Raw genomic sequence first — 14,724 nt, 5'->3', positions numbered from 1 at the left:
AGCTCCCTCGTAGGTAAGAATGTAAGTCTTTTTCACTTTCTACGTCATGTTACGTGGCATAGATCCTCACCCAATCAACCTTTCTTCAAATTTCAGTTTTTTTTTTTTATGTTTCTACCTTTTCTCCTCCTTCATTCTCAATTATTACCATCAACAACAGCTCAGGATTACTTCCTCTTCTTAAATAGGACAAAATTATATGGTTAGAAAAAGAAGAAAAAAACTACGTAATTTATAATTTATTATGTTTTTAAGGACAAGACAAAATCAAAATAAATTATCTTTAATATTGATTTTAAAGGTATATTTATACGCACAAACAATGTGTGCTATTTATTCCAAAAAAAAAGAGTGTACTATTGAATTGCTCCAGAGATTGTTAAAAGTGGATCATCTGTGCAGTATACTGTTATAGTTAACTTCATCAAATAAGCCATAGTCTTTTTCAAGCTTTATAAGTAATAAGTAATCGAATCACTACTACATTTTTAGAAACTACTATGTTGTCATTTCAAAAAGAAAAAAAAAACATTAATCATGTTTTTCCATTGTCATGTACTATGATGGGATGTATATGTTTTTTTTCCCCTCAAACTCTACATTCTCTCTCCTCTTTATTATGAATCTACATCACTTTAAAACTTAAATCTTCACCTGGTTTGTATTAAGTAAGGATTGGAAAACCCTACTTTTCAAGGATGTGTTTTTTTTTTTTAATTTTAAACTTTTTTAGTTAAAATTTTTTTAAAAAAATTATTGCCTTGTTTTTTTAATATTATTTTTGCATTAATAAAATAAATAAAACTTTTAATATTATTATTTTATTAAATATTATATTTTTGTTTATGTCATCTAATTTTTTTAAAAAATGATAATATTTTTTGTTTAATAATTTATTTATAGAAGAATACATTACATCATAAATAAAATACATAAACAATAATATGTGTACAAGGGAAAGTCGAAGATAAAAGTATGTTGGGACAATTATTTCTGTCATGGCCTTGTTGCCGACAGATTCCACATTTTTTTTTAATTTTTCGTTCATTTTCTTCTTCGTCCATCTCAACATAAATGCGAGTTGAAACCGAACTACCCTTTGCACTCCTCCTTCTCCTTGGATCGAGACCCTGACACTAAACCAAACCAAAGGAGTTGTCGTACACGTGCAAAATGTTATGTAAAGTGAATAACGACAACACATAGTTCATGGGATCAACATTGATAGATTTAGAGTAGTGATGGTAAATGTGTTAAGCCTGATATTCACCATAATCACAATTTTGGGATTATAACATACCCTAAACCTTCCAGGTGGTTTAGGTGTTTGAAGTGGGGCTTGGGTCTCTGTTACAATAAATGTGTGATTGTGTCTGTCGAATTTGTTAACAATGATGGAATACTGTGAGCCAAAATTGATCATTGTCTTAGTTTGTCGGCCTCTAATAGCAACAAGTTTTGCGATCTTGAAGTACATCTCCTGAACCAACGATGACACCGACAAATATCTTGTACTTTTGAACATGGAATTTGGGTAACTGATCACGCCATTCAGTTGCACTTCACTTATTCGCACGAAGATTCCCAAGATGTCATTAGGGCATCTTCTCTGTGTATGCGTACCCGATAAATATTCAATCAATTTAATACATTATGAAATTTGATTTAAAGTAGATTTTAATGAAGAAATAAAATATTATAGATTCTCACCCGCCTGTATGAGTGGTTTCTTCGAATGTTTGCCGTTTGAGTTACCGCGAAGAAAATTTTGAGCAATATGGCATAGACAGAAGAGATAGGATGTGTCCTGAACCCATAAGTTACTTGGATTGTTGTAGGCACTTCTAATCGAGGGCTGCCTATTTGAAATGAGAGAAATGTTACTTTGCGGAGTAACATGTTTTCTCAAGTATACTTCCTGTAGACCAGATGACCAAAACACATGTTTAAGCTTTTTTTTTTTGCCAGGTACCCTTCCTCCCTCTTCAAGCACGACCACCACAGTCCCGGAAACACAAGATTGTAAAGCTCCCAAAACGTTTGGCAGCTTGGCATATGATTCTTCCCCGTTTCTATGAATCATCTCCAACGCTCTTTGCTTTGTCAACCATGTCTTTTGTAGGATAAAGTATCATTCATGAATGCTTTGATCTTTGTCATCAACGTTGTGATGGATAATGTTGGGTTTGTTTTGAAAATGGATTAGATCATTTGTGTTGTGATGTGTTTGTCAAGTTGTCGAGCATTGGCGTGAGACAAGTGTGATGATGACCTTTGATACTCTTAGTAATCCACACTTCTTATGCCTCTTTGAATTGTATGCGCCTATGCTCCATGTAAAACTATTTTCATGTAATTTACACACCTAATTCAATTCCATTGAAGCCTGGACGAGATTGTGAGTTTCACTCCGAATTTCAATGAGGCCAAATTAACCCTTATTCTTTCTCTTTCCTAACTTATTCTATTACAATTGTAAAAAAAAGACGAAATAAAGAAGAGAAGATTAATTTCATATATTTAATACTTAATTGGATCTAGAATCTTCTTCACCCCCTTTCTGTGTCAATAACTAGAATGAAAAAAAAAAAGGAATATCAATGCATATGGAAAAAAACAATTGATATCTATCAAGAGACCCGCCAAAGCCCCGAACCATAGAGAGTCAAAATGATTTCTGATGTTGTATTCTTTAACTGCTCGAATAATGCCAACATCGAGTGCACCGATTGGTGGTTGTACACGATCTTGTTGCTGCTGAACGAAATAATGTTGATCAATGTATTGTGGTAGGTGTTCAAGGTTCAACTCCACTGGACACCTAGGTTGGTGATATTGCAACAAAGGTGATGGAGGTGACGTTGGTACAACAACACCCTCGCCATCGCTTTGGTCATTGTTGTGATGAAACAACTCTTGATCCCTAGGCTCACTAAAATCATCCATGTTTTCTTCGTGAAATTGTATAATGGGATCTTCATTAGTGATGAGATGCTCATTTCGGTTTGATGTTTGTATTTGCGGTTATTGTGATGAGGGTGACGTAAAATATTGTGATGGATGATAGTTTTGTTGGTCAAAGGAGGTTTGTTGGGCATAAAAAAATCATTTTGGGATAATAGTTGTGTGTATAAAGTATAAATGTCAAAGGCGTCTTGTGTTTCATGGTTTTTGTATGAAGACACTGGATCATTGAGGTCCAGGTTGTTGTACGGTAATTGTTGTGGAAATGGTAGTTGTAGTTATGGACACAACTGTTGTGGAGACGATAATTATGGTTGTGGTTGAGGAATAAGCTCATTAACAACATACAATTCTGAATTTTGGACAATTGTTTCCAGTACGCCTCTGAGATTGTCGTTGTCATGTAGTTATGACAAAATAAAACGTGTTTGACCATGATGAAATGAAATAAGGACATGATATAACAATTGAACAATTGTTTCAGTTGCTTGAGTAGGGAGACAGTTGTTAATTTTCTTAATCAATTGTGTTAATGTAATAGACCAATTCACGTATAGAAATTATTGGGTTTGCACATGAGTACATCGATCCTTGAACCGAGTCGTCTGCAATCTGACCATGGTGGTAAATGACAATCAATATTTCTTTAGGTGGAGCCATGGATGGTGTTTGTGGAATATGAGTAGGAAGAATATGAGAGTTAGGAAGGTTAGTTTTGTGAGAATGTTATCATGTGTGATGTGTTATGAAATAGTGGGATTATATATAGGGTGAGAAAGTTTGATACAAGAGTTAGGTGGCAAAGTTAGGTAAGAGAGTTAGGTGGGAGACATAGGTAGGAAAGTCAATGCATGTGAGTGAACAGTGTGTAACTTGGTACATTAAAGACAACAATTTGTCCGTTACATCATGACAGTTGACCGCACTATTCCCCATCGTGCACCGAGCCCATGCGAATTATTGAGAACCACATTAATGCGGTTGTCGGTGCATGTGAGAGAACAGTGTGCAGCTGTGCACATTACAGATGATAGTCTGTTCGTTACATCATGACTGTTGACCGCACTGTTATGCATCGTACATCGAGCCCATGCGGATTATTGAGAACCACATTAATGCAATTCTCGGTGCATATGAGTGAACAGTGTGCAGCTACGTACATTACAAATGACAGTCTGTCTGTTGCATCATGATTGTTGATCGCATTGTTCCGCATTAACACAATTGTCAGTACGCGTGAGTGAACAGTGCACAGTTGCACACATTATTGATGATAGTCTTTTTGTTGGCATCATGACTGTTCAAGGCACTGCTCTGCATCACGCATCAAGTCGACACAAATTATTGAGATGCACATTAATGCGATTGTCGATGCATGTGAGTGAACAGTGTGTAGTTGCACAAATTACAAACGACAATCTTTGTTTCTGTGTCTTGATTGTTCATGACACTATTCCGCATTGCGCATCGAGCCCCCACGGATTGTCAGTGCATGTGACCGAATAGTGTGCAGCTACAAACATTACATATGACAGTCTATCCATTGCATCATGACTGTTCATCGCACTGTTGTGCATCGTGCACCGAGCCCACTTGAATTATTGATAACCGCATTAATGCATTTGTCGTGCATGTGAGTTAACAGTGTCCAGTTGTGTACATTACATACAACGGTCTTTTTTTTGCATCGTGACTGTTCACGACATTGTTCTGCATCTCTGCAGTCAAACATTTAGGATCATATTATTAAAGTAAATTGAAAAAAACAACTCAAAAGCATGGAACAACTACAAATATATATTAAAGGCCAAAAAAAACTTAAACATAATACAACAACAAAATATGTTAAATTATTCATTCTAATTTTAGTGAATTGTGCAGCTTTTGCTCCATCTCGGCTCAGCTTAGGTCATTAACTTGAGAAGGTGATAATGAATTATGAACATCAACTTTAAGTTCCATACATATTACACTTGTCATATTTGCAAATGTATCGAACATGCACCAAACACATTCTTCGTCAATAATTTGAATTTCCCTATACTCAACACAACCGTTGAATTGGTATACATGATAACGATACCAAAGTGCAGTAATTATAGGCGTAACATCATTATCTCTAATTAATGACTGTATTGCGGTTATTATGTTTGGCAACATCATTGTTGGATTCAACAGTAACAATTTTGTCTTGTCACTTTTGAAAACTGCATTTGCAATTGAACTATGAATGATCTCACCATTGATATAAACATACGCACAAATTGGCTCTGAACTCATTTTACTTGCTCTCTTTGTTTTCTCGCACAATTTGATTTGATGTAACTATGCAAATTCTATGGTGCCTTTATATATACAATCAATCACGGGTCCATGGTTCACGTTAATTGGAATCTCGATGCGTGACAGTAACACAGTCGTGTTAACGTACTTTCAAGTCTCGAGGCCTTATAATGAGACAAAGTGTAAATGTGCTTTGGAATCTTGAGACAGTTTATATTATAAATAGATGGGAGGTGCATGTCAATACCACATTTTCATTACCCAACTTCAAATTTTATATCATTTGTACTTGATTTACCATTTAACCTTGTTGTCATGGCTCATACTCTATTGCATCATCAACATGTTCATCTTCACGTATCACAATTAACGACTTAATCACTTCATATTACCATACAATACCTGAACCACAACCATAAATTATACCATTATTATCGTCTACCGGGTTCCAACATATTGCCCTAATCAAACAATGAAAATTGATCCTGCATTGGTTGAATGATGAAGGCCTAAAGCACACACCTTTCACCTACTATAGGGTGAATGTGCCATCATAGTCGAAGATGATGCACTGCATCTAGACATTAGGGTCGATGGTCGTGCTATGATTAGACCTAGCTTCTTACATTAGGATGAATTATGTGACGAGTTACTAGGTGAAGTCCTTCCAAATAATGCACGTAAGGAAGTCGCACTAAAGCTGACATGGTTGCTTAGCATTTTGCGCGCACCATTACCTGAAGAACCAACAATACACCAACTACAATGCAAGTGTAGAGCTTACATAATGTACATGATTGGTGGTGCTTTAATACCTGATAAATATGGAAATAGAGTTCATCTAATGTATTTGAACCTATTACGTGGCTTCGACAACATAAAAAAATATAGTTGGGGTTATGCATGTTTAGCAAACTTGTACAAAGAAATCTGTTGGGCATCATCAGAGGTTGGTAATGTTATGGGTGGTTGTGTCATACTATTGCAGTCATAGGCTTGGTACCGCATGCATTTTATTGCACCAAGAGTCCCAAAACCCAAAACAACTTATCCACTCGCTAAATGGTTATTACAAATAGTGAAATCTAAATTTTTAATTCTAATGACGCGCATGATAACATTACAATTAATAGTGGTTTTGTTTTGTTTACATTTCAAATGGAGTAATGGTAAATTAGAACATAGGGACACACCTCATAGTAACTTGATCGGGTATAGATCTCATATAGATCATATGGAGAGCCATTAGGTATAATACTATCATCAATCGCACCTTTAATATGAACATATTAATATTTACTAGTGTTGTATTGTTAGCATATATTTTAGTTTTCTTGGGTCCCACATAGAGGATTTGAATAGCACCTACCGAGACATGCATGCAGAGATAAGGAGATTTGGTCTGCATGTACTGCAATTATTTGTTTTCCCATTGCGGAATGACATCAAACAAACCAGGTCAAGCTACAATTTGGACTACATCAAGATATCTCTGTTGATCCCATGAATCTTGATCGACTTCATTAGATTGACATGCGAGACAATCATTACAGTGATTGGATGCAATATCATGCGGGGTGGACTAATATATGGAAAAACAAATGCAATGATGTTTTAATTGGACAATGGGTTCAAGGACTAGTAACATATACACCAAAATATATGGAATGGTATAGGCAAAACACTATTCTATTCTTGTCTGTTGCATAACAACTAAATGGTCCACGCACAACAATTACCCATAATGTTGAAGAAACGCGTTTTCCAATTCCACATCCTTAGTCAAAGCTTTGTACTCATTCACCTGTTCATTAAACTTTTGGTCAGACTTGTGAGTCAGTCAACGCAACTAGCCATGAATGGATGACCAATTTATTTAGTGTCGATTTGAATACACTAAATTCTGTGGCATCATATTTAACTTCTTTACAAAAGTTCGATGCTCCATATTCGTTTGGAGAGCAAGGACAAAGTTCTTCAGCTGTAGCAACCCACACTGAAAACAATGAGACAGAACAACAAAAACATCAACATCATCATCATGAGGGAGAACTAATGATACAGGAAAGAAGAAATCCACGACCTAATTGACGTTCATTGCCCCGTGAGACTGGTCATTGAAGTATACAATGTTGTGATAATAGGATCAACTATGTTTAACTACCCTTGTAATGTAGATTTCAAAATTATGTTAAAGTGGACAAGATATGTTATGTTTAAGTGACCATCTTATGCAATTTATAAAATTTATCTCTAATGCATTAAAAATATTCATGACAAATTTATTTCATAGCTTTCACGTCAAAGAATAAAAAATATATATTGTGTAACAGTTTCATAAAAAAGGACCTCAAATTAAGAGTAAAAAAAGTATGTTTTCCACCCTTAAAATAATGTTTAAGTGACCATCTTATGCAATTTATAAAAGTTATCTCCATTAACCTTTATCGCATCTCGAGGCCATGTGCTGGATAGACTCACATGTCATTTACCAGTGCATGTGACTAAACAGTGAACACCTTCATTAGTAACAACATAAAAACTTTCATGGTTAACAAGGTCATAACCCTTACACAATTGCTTGAACTTGTTCACCAAAAAATAAACATTGAACCACACCAACATATCCAACATCTCCATTTTCGATGCCCCATATTTAAGCTAGGACAACCATATATGTACACATATTTTATTTTGGGAGAGGATCCTGATGTTTGAAAAATGTTCAACATTTTTTACAACAACCCAACACTATCATTTGTAGAGTTATTTGCCACAATTTGTGACAACAATAACCCACCAAACAACCAACATGACTCAACTTCCAATGTTAAGGACCTATTATATGAATACGAGAGTTGTTGGGTCAAAGATCATGATAGTGATAGTAACTCCCCTTCCAGGCTGGAAGGATGCAACATGTCTCCTTCCTACAAACCAATATTCAAATGAAGTTATAAATATGAGGATGATTCGTGTTAGTTTTTCTGCTTTGAGGTTTTCCCGTGGTGTGCTATGTCAATGTTCAGTGCTTTAACATTAAGTCATTGTGATTTTGCATTGTCTACTTCGTTCTGTAGGTGTTGTTTGTAGTACTTAATTTAGGTAATGAAATAAATCATTTGTTTTCGTTTATGTTGACAATTTGGTCCAAAAAATGACAACTCACTAAAACGCAGACACTTGTTTTTTATAAGCCTGTGCAAATTAATCAAGTCTCTATTATTTACAAAAAAAAAAGAGATTGAATTGACAACTCAAAATTTAAATTTAAGTCTGAAAGTAATAATGAACTACTGTTGTACCAGGTAGCAGAGTAAAATCACAGTCGAAATTGACAATACTTTACAATTTATCCAAGTCTCTAAAAAAATAATAGATGTTTCACCAGCAAAACAGACACTGAATTGTCAACTCACAATTTAAATTTAAGTATGAAAGTAATTATAATGGACATCTGGTGCACCAGGTAACAGGGTAAAATCACAGTCGAAATTAACAACACTTTACAATTTACCCACGTCTCTAGAAAAAATAGATGCTTCACAAGCAAACCTGACATTGAATTGCCAACTCACAATTTACATTTAAGTCTGAAAATAATAATGGACGTCTGGTGCACAAGGTAGCAGGATAAAATCACAGTCGAAATTCATAACACTTTACAATTTACCCAAGTCTCTGAAAAAATAATACATGCTTCACCAACAAAACTAACAATGATTTGACAATTCACAATTTACATTTGAGTTTGAAAGTAATAATGGACGGTCTGGTGCACCAAATAATAGGGTAAAATTACAATCAAAATTGATAACACTTTACAATTTATCCACGTCTCTGGAAAAACAATAGATGTTTCAGTAACAAAACTAACATTAAATTGATAACTCATAATTTAAATTCAAGTTTGAAAGTAATAATGGACGTTTGGTGCACCAGGTAATAGGATAAAATCATAGACAAAATTCACAATACTATGCACTATATTGATAAATGCAAAATTACAACAATGACATGTCTCAATAAACATCAATGGGGCAAATATTCAAACAACTATAAATGACACCAAACACCCTCAATACAACCTCACACTTTCACACAACATACCTTCACAAACCATATTCAGTCTCAATACTATGATATTCTTAAGAGAAACAAACACTCATACCATTTCTAACTTGAGATTAACATTCATTTTTCCAAATGGATCAATCATTCACGATCAGACTGGTGTTTATTTTCAATGTCATACTCTAATACCAATGCAAGTGCCTGATGAGTGTTCTTTTGAGACACTCGAGTAGAATGCACAACATCCTTCAGCTAACCAATGACCAATTTGTGGATGAAATCTACTATCGGCAACCATCCATAGATGCATATTAGAAATATTTTTTTCATTCTCTGTAATTGAAAAATGATGATAATGTTTGCACAATGTCAACATGCAACAAACAATACCCATGCGTTGGCCCTATAAAATTATTATGTACCATTAACAGAACACTCAATGATATACTCAATCTACTTCGATCCACCATCACTCATACTCATGATTTAATGTTGTATTATAATGACAAGTGGAAGATACCACGACAAGGCGATTTTTTGGGTTACTTCTTCACTGAAACAAATCCAATAAGATTTGAAATTCCTTCGAGATGTAGCATAAAAAAACTCAAGGATGTCATCAAGCAAGTTGCACTTATAGGGATTCCCCTTCATGGAATTCATGAATCACAACTGGTCAGACAATTGTTCTTTCGACAGCTAAACTATATAAAATATTCAGAAAAATTAATCAAATATCAAATAATAGAGTTGAAAACCAATGAAGACCTGTTAAAGGTATTAACAAAATCCAACTACTGGAATTGTTTTTGTCCAATAGAAATTTTAGTTATTTCTAATAAACCAACAATCCAACTATAGGAAGAATGCACAACACATCTCAAACTATGATTAATTTTTTCATTTTCATGTTTGAATTGTTATTGTTAGTACATTTCATTATTTTTTATTTATTATGTTTCAGTTTCATTTTATTATTTTTAATTGTTATTGATAGTATTTTATGTTATTTGAGTGCTTTAATTTATTTATATATTCAATGTGTTCTTTATAAAAAATATTTTAAAAAAAATCAAAAGTTCAAAAGTCTTGTATAAATTAATTATTATTAAACCAAAAATATTATCAACTTATAAAATTAAATAATATAAGCAAAAAAATTGTATTTAATAACATCTTTTTCTTTAAAAATAAATATTATTTAAAAAAATATTTTAAAAAAAATAAATCAATAAAAATTCTCTTTCATAAAATATAAACTTTAAAATTTTTAAAAAATAACAAAAAAAACCTTCCTTGAGAAGTCGGTTCCCTAATTCCAACTTCTCATCGTGAATACAAAACTGGTACATTTGAGATTTAAGTTTCAATCTGGGATATATTGGGAATAAAAAGGAGGGAGAAGGTGCATTTCAAGGAAAAAAACCCATACTTTTTAGTATAGATAATATTTTAGTATTATAATAATATTTTTTATTTCATAGAGTTTACTTTTAAAAATACGAGTTAACTATGTTTTTATGTTCATTGGTTGGAGCTTTTTCATTTTTGTTTCTTGTAAGTTTATTTTTCAAACTTTATTTTATGTAAGTGTGTGCTTTTTTAATTTTGATCCATGCAAGATTCTAATTTTTTATTTATAGTTGCAAGAATCAAAATTAAAAAAAATACAAACTTATAAGAACAAAAAATTAGCAAAATATCTTACAATGACCAAAATAAAAAAAAAAACTTACAAGAACTAAAATTAGAAAAATAAACTTACAAAAACAAAAAAACATACTAATTTACAAGTACAAAAATATATTTAAGCCTAAAGATAATAATACTTAAGTTTTATTTTTTGTTTTCTTAATTTTGATAAAATATTTTATAATTTTATAATTGTCGTTATCAAGATATTGATATTTTATTTTATTTTTAATAGTTTTTATTTGTGAAAACAAGTGCATTTTTTCTCCTTTAAACAATATATCATACTATTATTTATTTTTCCTTTTAATAACCTTTTTGTTTATAATTTCCTATTACTATATTAAGTATAATAATTGATTGCATTTAGAATCAAATGACTTTATTAGTATTTCATTTATATTAGTATATATATTATCGTATTCCTCCTCACTTTCATTATTTATCACTCACTTTTTTTACCTTCCTCTTATTAACGTCGCCATTTAAATTATACCACAAATATGAAACTAATTTATGAGTGATTATATAGTAATAGTTAGTGACTAAATTTGGAACATTGCTAACAATATTTTATAAGGTTCCAAACTAAATATTTTATTCAAATCAAGATAATGTCTTATAGGTTATTAATATGTATAGAATGTTAGATTAATCATTTAACTAATTTATGTTATACAATAACATTAATCACAAAAAAACAACTAAAAAAATTGAGTTGCTTACATACATTTTTTATGGAACAAGTGTAATGCATCACCTTGTCCTTGTTTTTTCTAGAGTTTGTAGTTTTCACATTGTTCTTCAAGGGTAGAGTATTAAAGTAATTGAGTGGAAGAATTTTGAGGATGAAAAATGTGTAAGTGGGAGGGGCGACATAAGGTCTATGCGATAGTTTGACACATGATCAATGATCAAAGTAAAATGATGAAGATCAGAAAATGTAAACAACGAAAATTGTTGTTTTAATGAACTACTACCACAAGATATAAATAGACATCAAAGAATTTAAAATATAGTCACTACTTGAGTGTTAAAGAAGTTATTCGATAATCTTTTATTGAATAAATGTAACTTCTTAAAGAAGCTAAACAGTATTTATTAAGTTAAAAATTAAAGTTTTTTTTATGATATTTATGTGTTACTTTTCTATAGAATTGATGTTTCCATTGAACAAATGATGAACTTTGCATGCATATGATGGATGTGAAAGTCAAGATGAATTACAAAATATGGAAGAAGAAGGTAAAAAATATGAGGCATATGGAATCGAAATAATAAGGGGATATGATAATGACTATGCTAATGATTTACATATAGCATTAGACTTAATTAAAAATTCAAAAATACTTTCAAAGACCAAAACATTAAGTTGTTAAATTCAGAAACTAAGTTGAAAAGTTAATTTTTATACACATGACACCACATAGATGACATGTGGCAATCGGTAGTTGTCATGATATCACTAGAAGTGCCAAGAGACACAAATGTTAAAAGGTTAATGAGATGAGATAACTACAAGACTAATTTGGCGTACCTTATTAACACATTCGGAGCTAAATTTAAAATTTTCATATTTCAAGGATCAATTTGTTAGAGCTACAACTTTTAGGGACCAATGATCATAATTGCTTGAATATATTGACAAGGAATATTTAAACAACAATACAATTTTTTTTGTTGATTATAGTTTTGGTATAAAATATTCATTATCATGGATAATATTTCACTTCTAGTGGGGAGCGTGAACACATACAAGGTGGATATTTTTTCTTACAATGTTTGTACGAAAATTATATATGAAGACGATACATTGAAGCAAATCACCATAAAAAATAGGAATTAACTTCATCTTTTATCAAGTGATTGTTTATTTAAAAATTGATATTTAGAAAAAATAGGGATCACAATGTCAAATATGATTTAAAGCTACTTAAAATATTAATTGATGAACGGATATTGCAAAAACATTTGAATTACTATATAAATGTTATATATATATATATTTGAATTACTAATCACCTCCTTGTTAGAATCGATTGTATCAAATAGTGTAAATGTTTTTTTTTACTGACCCCCCAAATATGATATAAATGTTAATTAAATAGTAATTGATGAATTACATAACAGGCTTATATGTATCAATGGATCGTACTCTAATTTTGAATTTATATATAATCGAATTAAATAAATGCTTATATGTATTAATCTTCCGCACTTAAGTTTTAGATTTAATAGTTTTTTTTTTTTCATTTTGATGTTGCAATGCTAATTAAATAATAATGGACGAATTTACCTTATTAGTAGGTTATCTTTTTCGCCAATCCATATCTGATTTTGAAGCAGGATTATTATGTGCATTTCCGCCACCAACTCATAATTACATTTTGATTTAATGCTAAATTTTATTCTGTATTAAAATCTTCAATTAGATCCTAAAAATTATGAAGACTTAATTAAAGTTTTTTTTTAAATGAGGTTTTATTCTCACACTAATATAATTTGAAGATCAAATCAAATATTTAGCTTTACATTTTTACCTCTAATATTTAAGAGGAATTATTATAGTTTGGGTGTGTCGCAACCGGAATCACGATAGAATGATGTAAAATTTTATTTAAAATAGAATCGCCACTAACATTTTAAATTGAGAGAAAACATTAGAAAATTCTTTAAAAAAATCTTTAAAACCATAAATGAGTTCAAGAGTCTATTAATTACACATAGAGAATGTATTAATACTCTATAATATCCTCGTGAAAAATTATATCTCTAATTAATTATACAATATCATTAATTTTATAAATATTTACTTTACTTCAAAAAACATATTCTTGAATCTTATTATATAAAAAAAAACTCCTTTTTTTATATCCTATTAAGAGTTAGTAAAAGAATTTAAGCTTGCAAATGACTTAGTCATCAAATTCTCACATAAACAACATCAAAACTAAACTAACCTATACAAAGAAGACACGTATTACGAAAAGGACAAAACCTTACCTTTCCTTATCATTACTTTAATATTTCTAACTTAAAAGTTAAAATAACAAAAGTAAAAATAAACTTAATGAATAAAAAAATAACCTTTTGTGCCTCTTGTATTCTAGAGCTATCATTATTTCTTTCTTATAAAAAGTTAAACTTTCTTTTTTTCCACCATAACATCTTTTAATATTCTAATCCTGAAATAAAAAAGAAACGCTGCCTTTTGACTTTCAATAAACATATGGTCACAATGTATATACCTATTTTATCCAGAAAAAAACCATATGGGCCGCATACATGGACGAATTTAAGGAATTGCTTTACGCATCCAGTAAATTGTTTGTGCACCCAACATATTTTCATTTTTTTCAAAATTACTCTTGGCAAACTTACGGATTACGTACAGGCTACAATTTTTTTTAAAAAATATTTTACAAATTAATGTCCCAGGCAACATTCAAACTTGTTGTTTTCATGTTATTATCATGACGTTCTAACCAACTAAGTTAATAGGTTAATTATGTTATAAAATAATTGTCTCTCTATATAACATTAAAATTTCTAATGTATATTTAATGTCTCTGTATATTGCATTAATTTTTAATGTAAATTTACATGTACATTAAATATACATTAAAAAATTTAATGTTATATACAGAGACATTAATTATTTTATAACATAATTGGCCTATTAGTTCAGTTGATTAGAACATTGTGTTAATA

Source organism: Glycine soja, chromosome 12, assembly GCF_004193775.1.
Source record: "Glycine soja cultivar W05 chromosome 12, ASM419377v2, whole genome shotgun sequence".
Classification (NCBI taxonomy): domain Eukaryota; kingdom Viridiplantae; phylum Streptophyta; class Magnoliopsida; order Fabales; family Fabaceae; genus Glycine; species Glycine soja.
The sequence above is the reverse complement of the archived record's forward strand: the minus strand, read 5'-3'. Positions refer to the sequence as shown.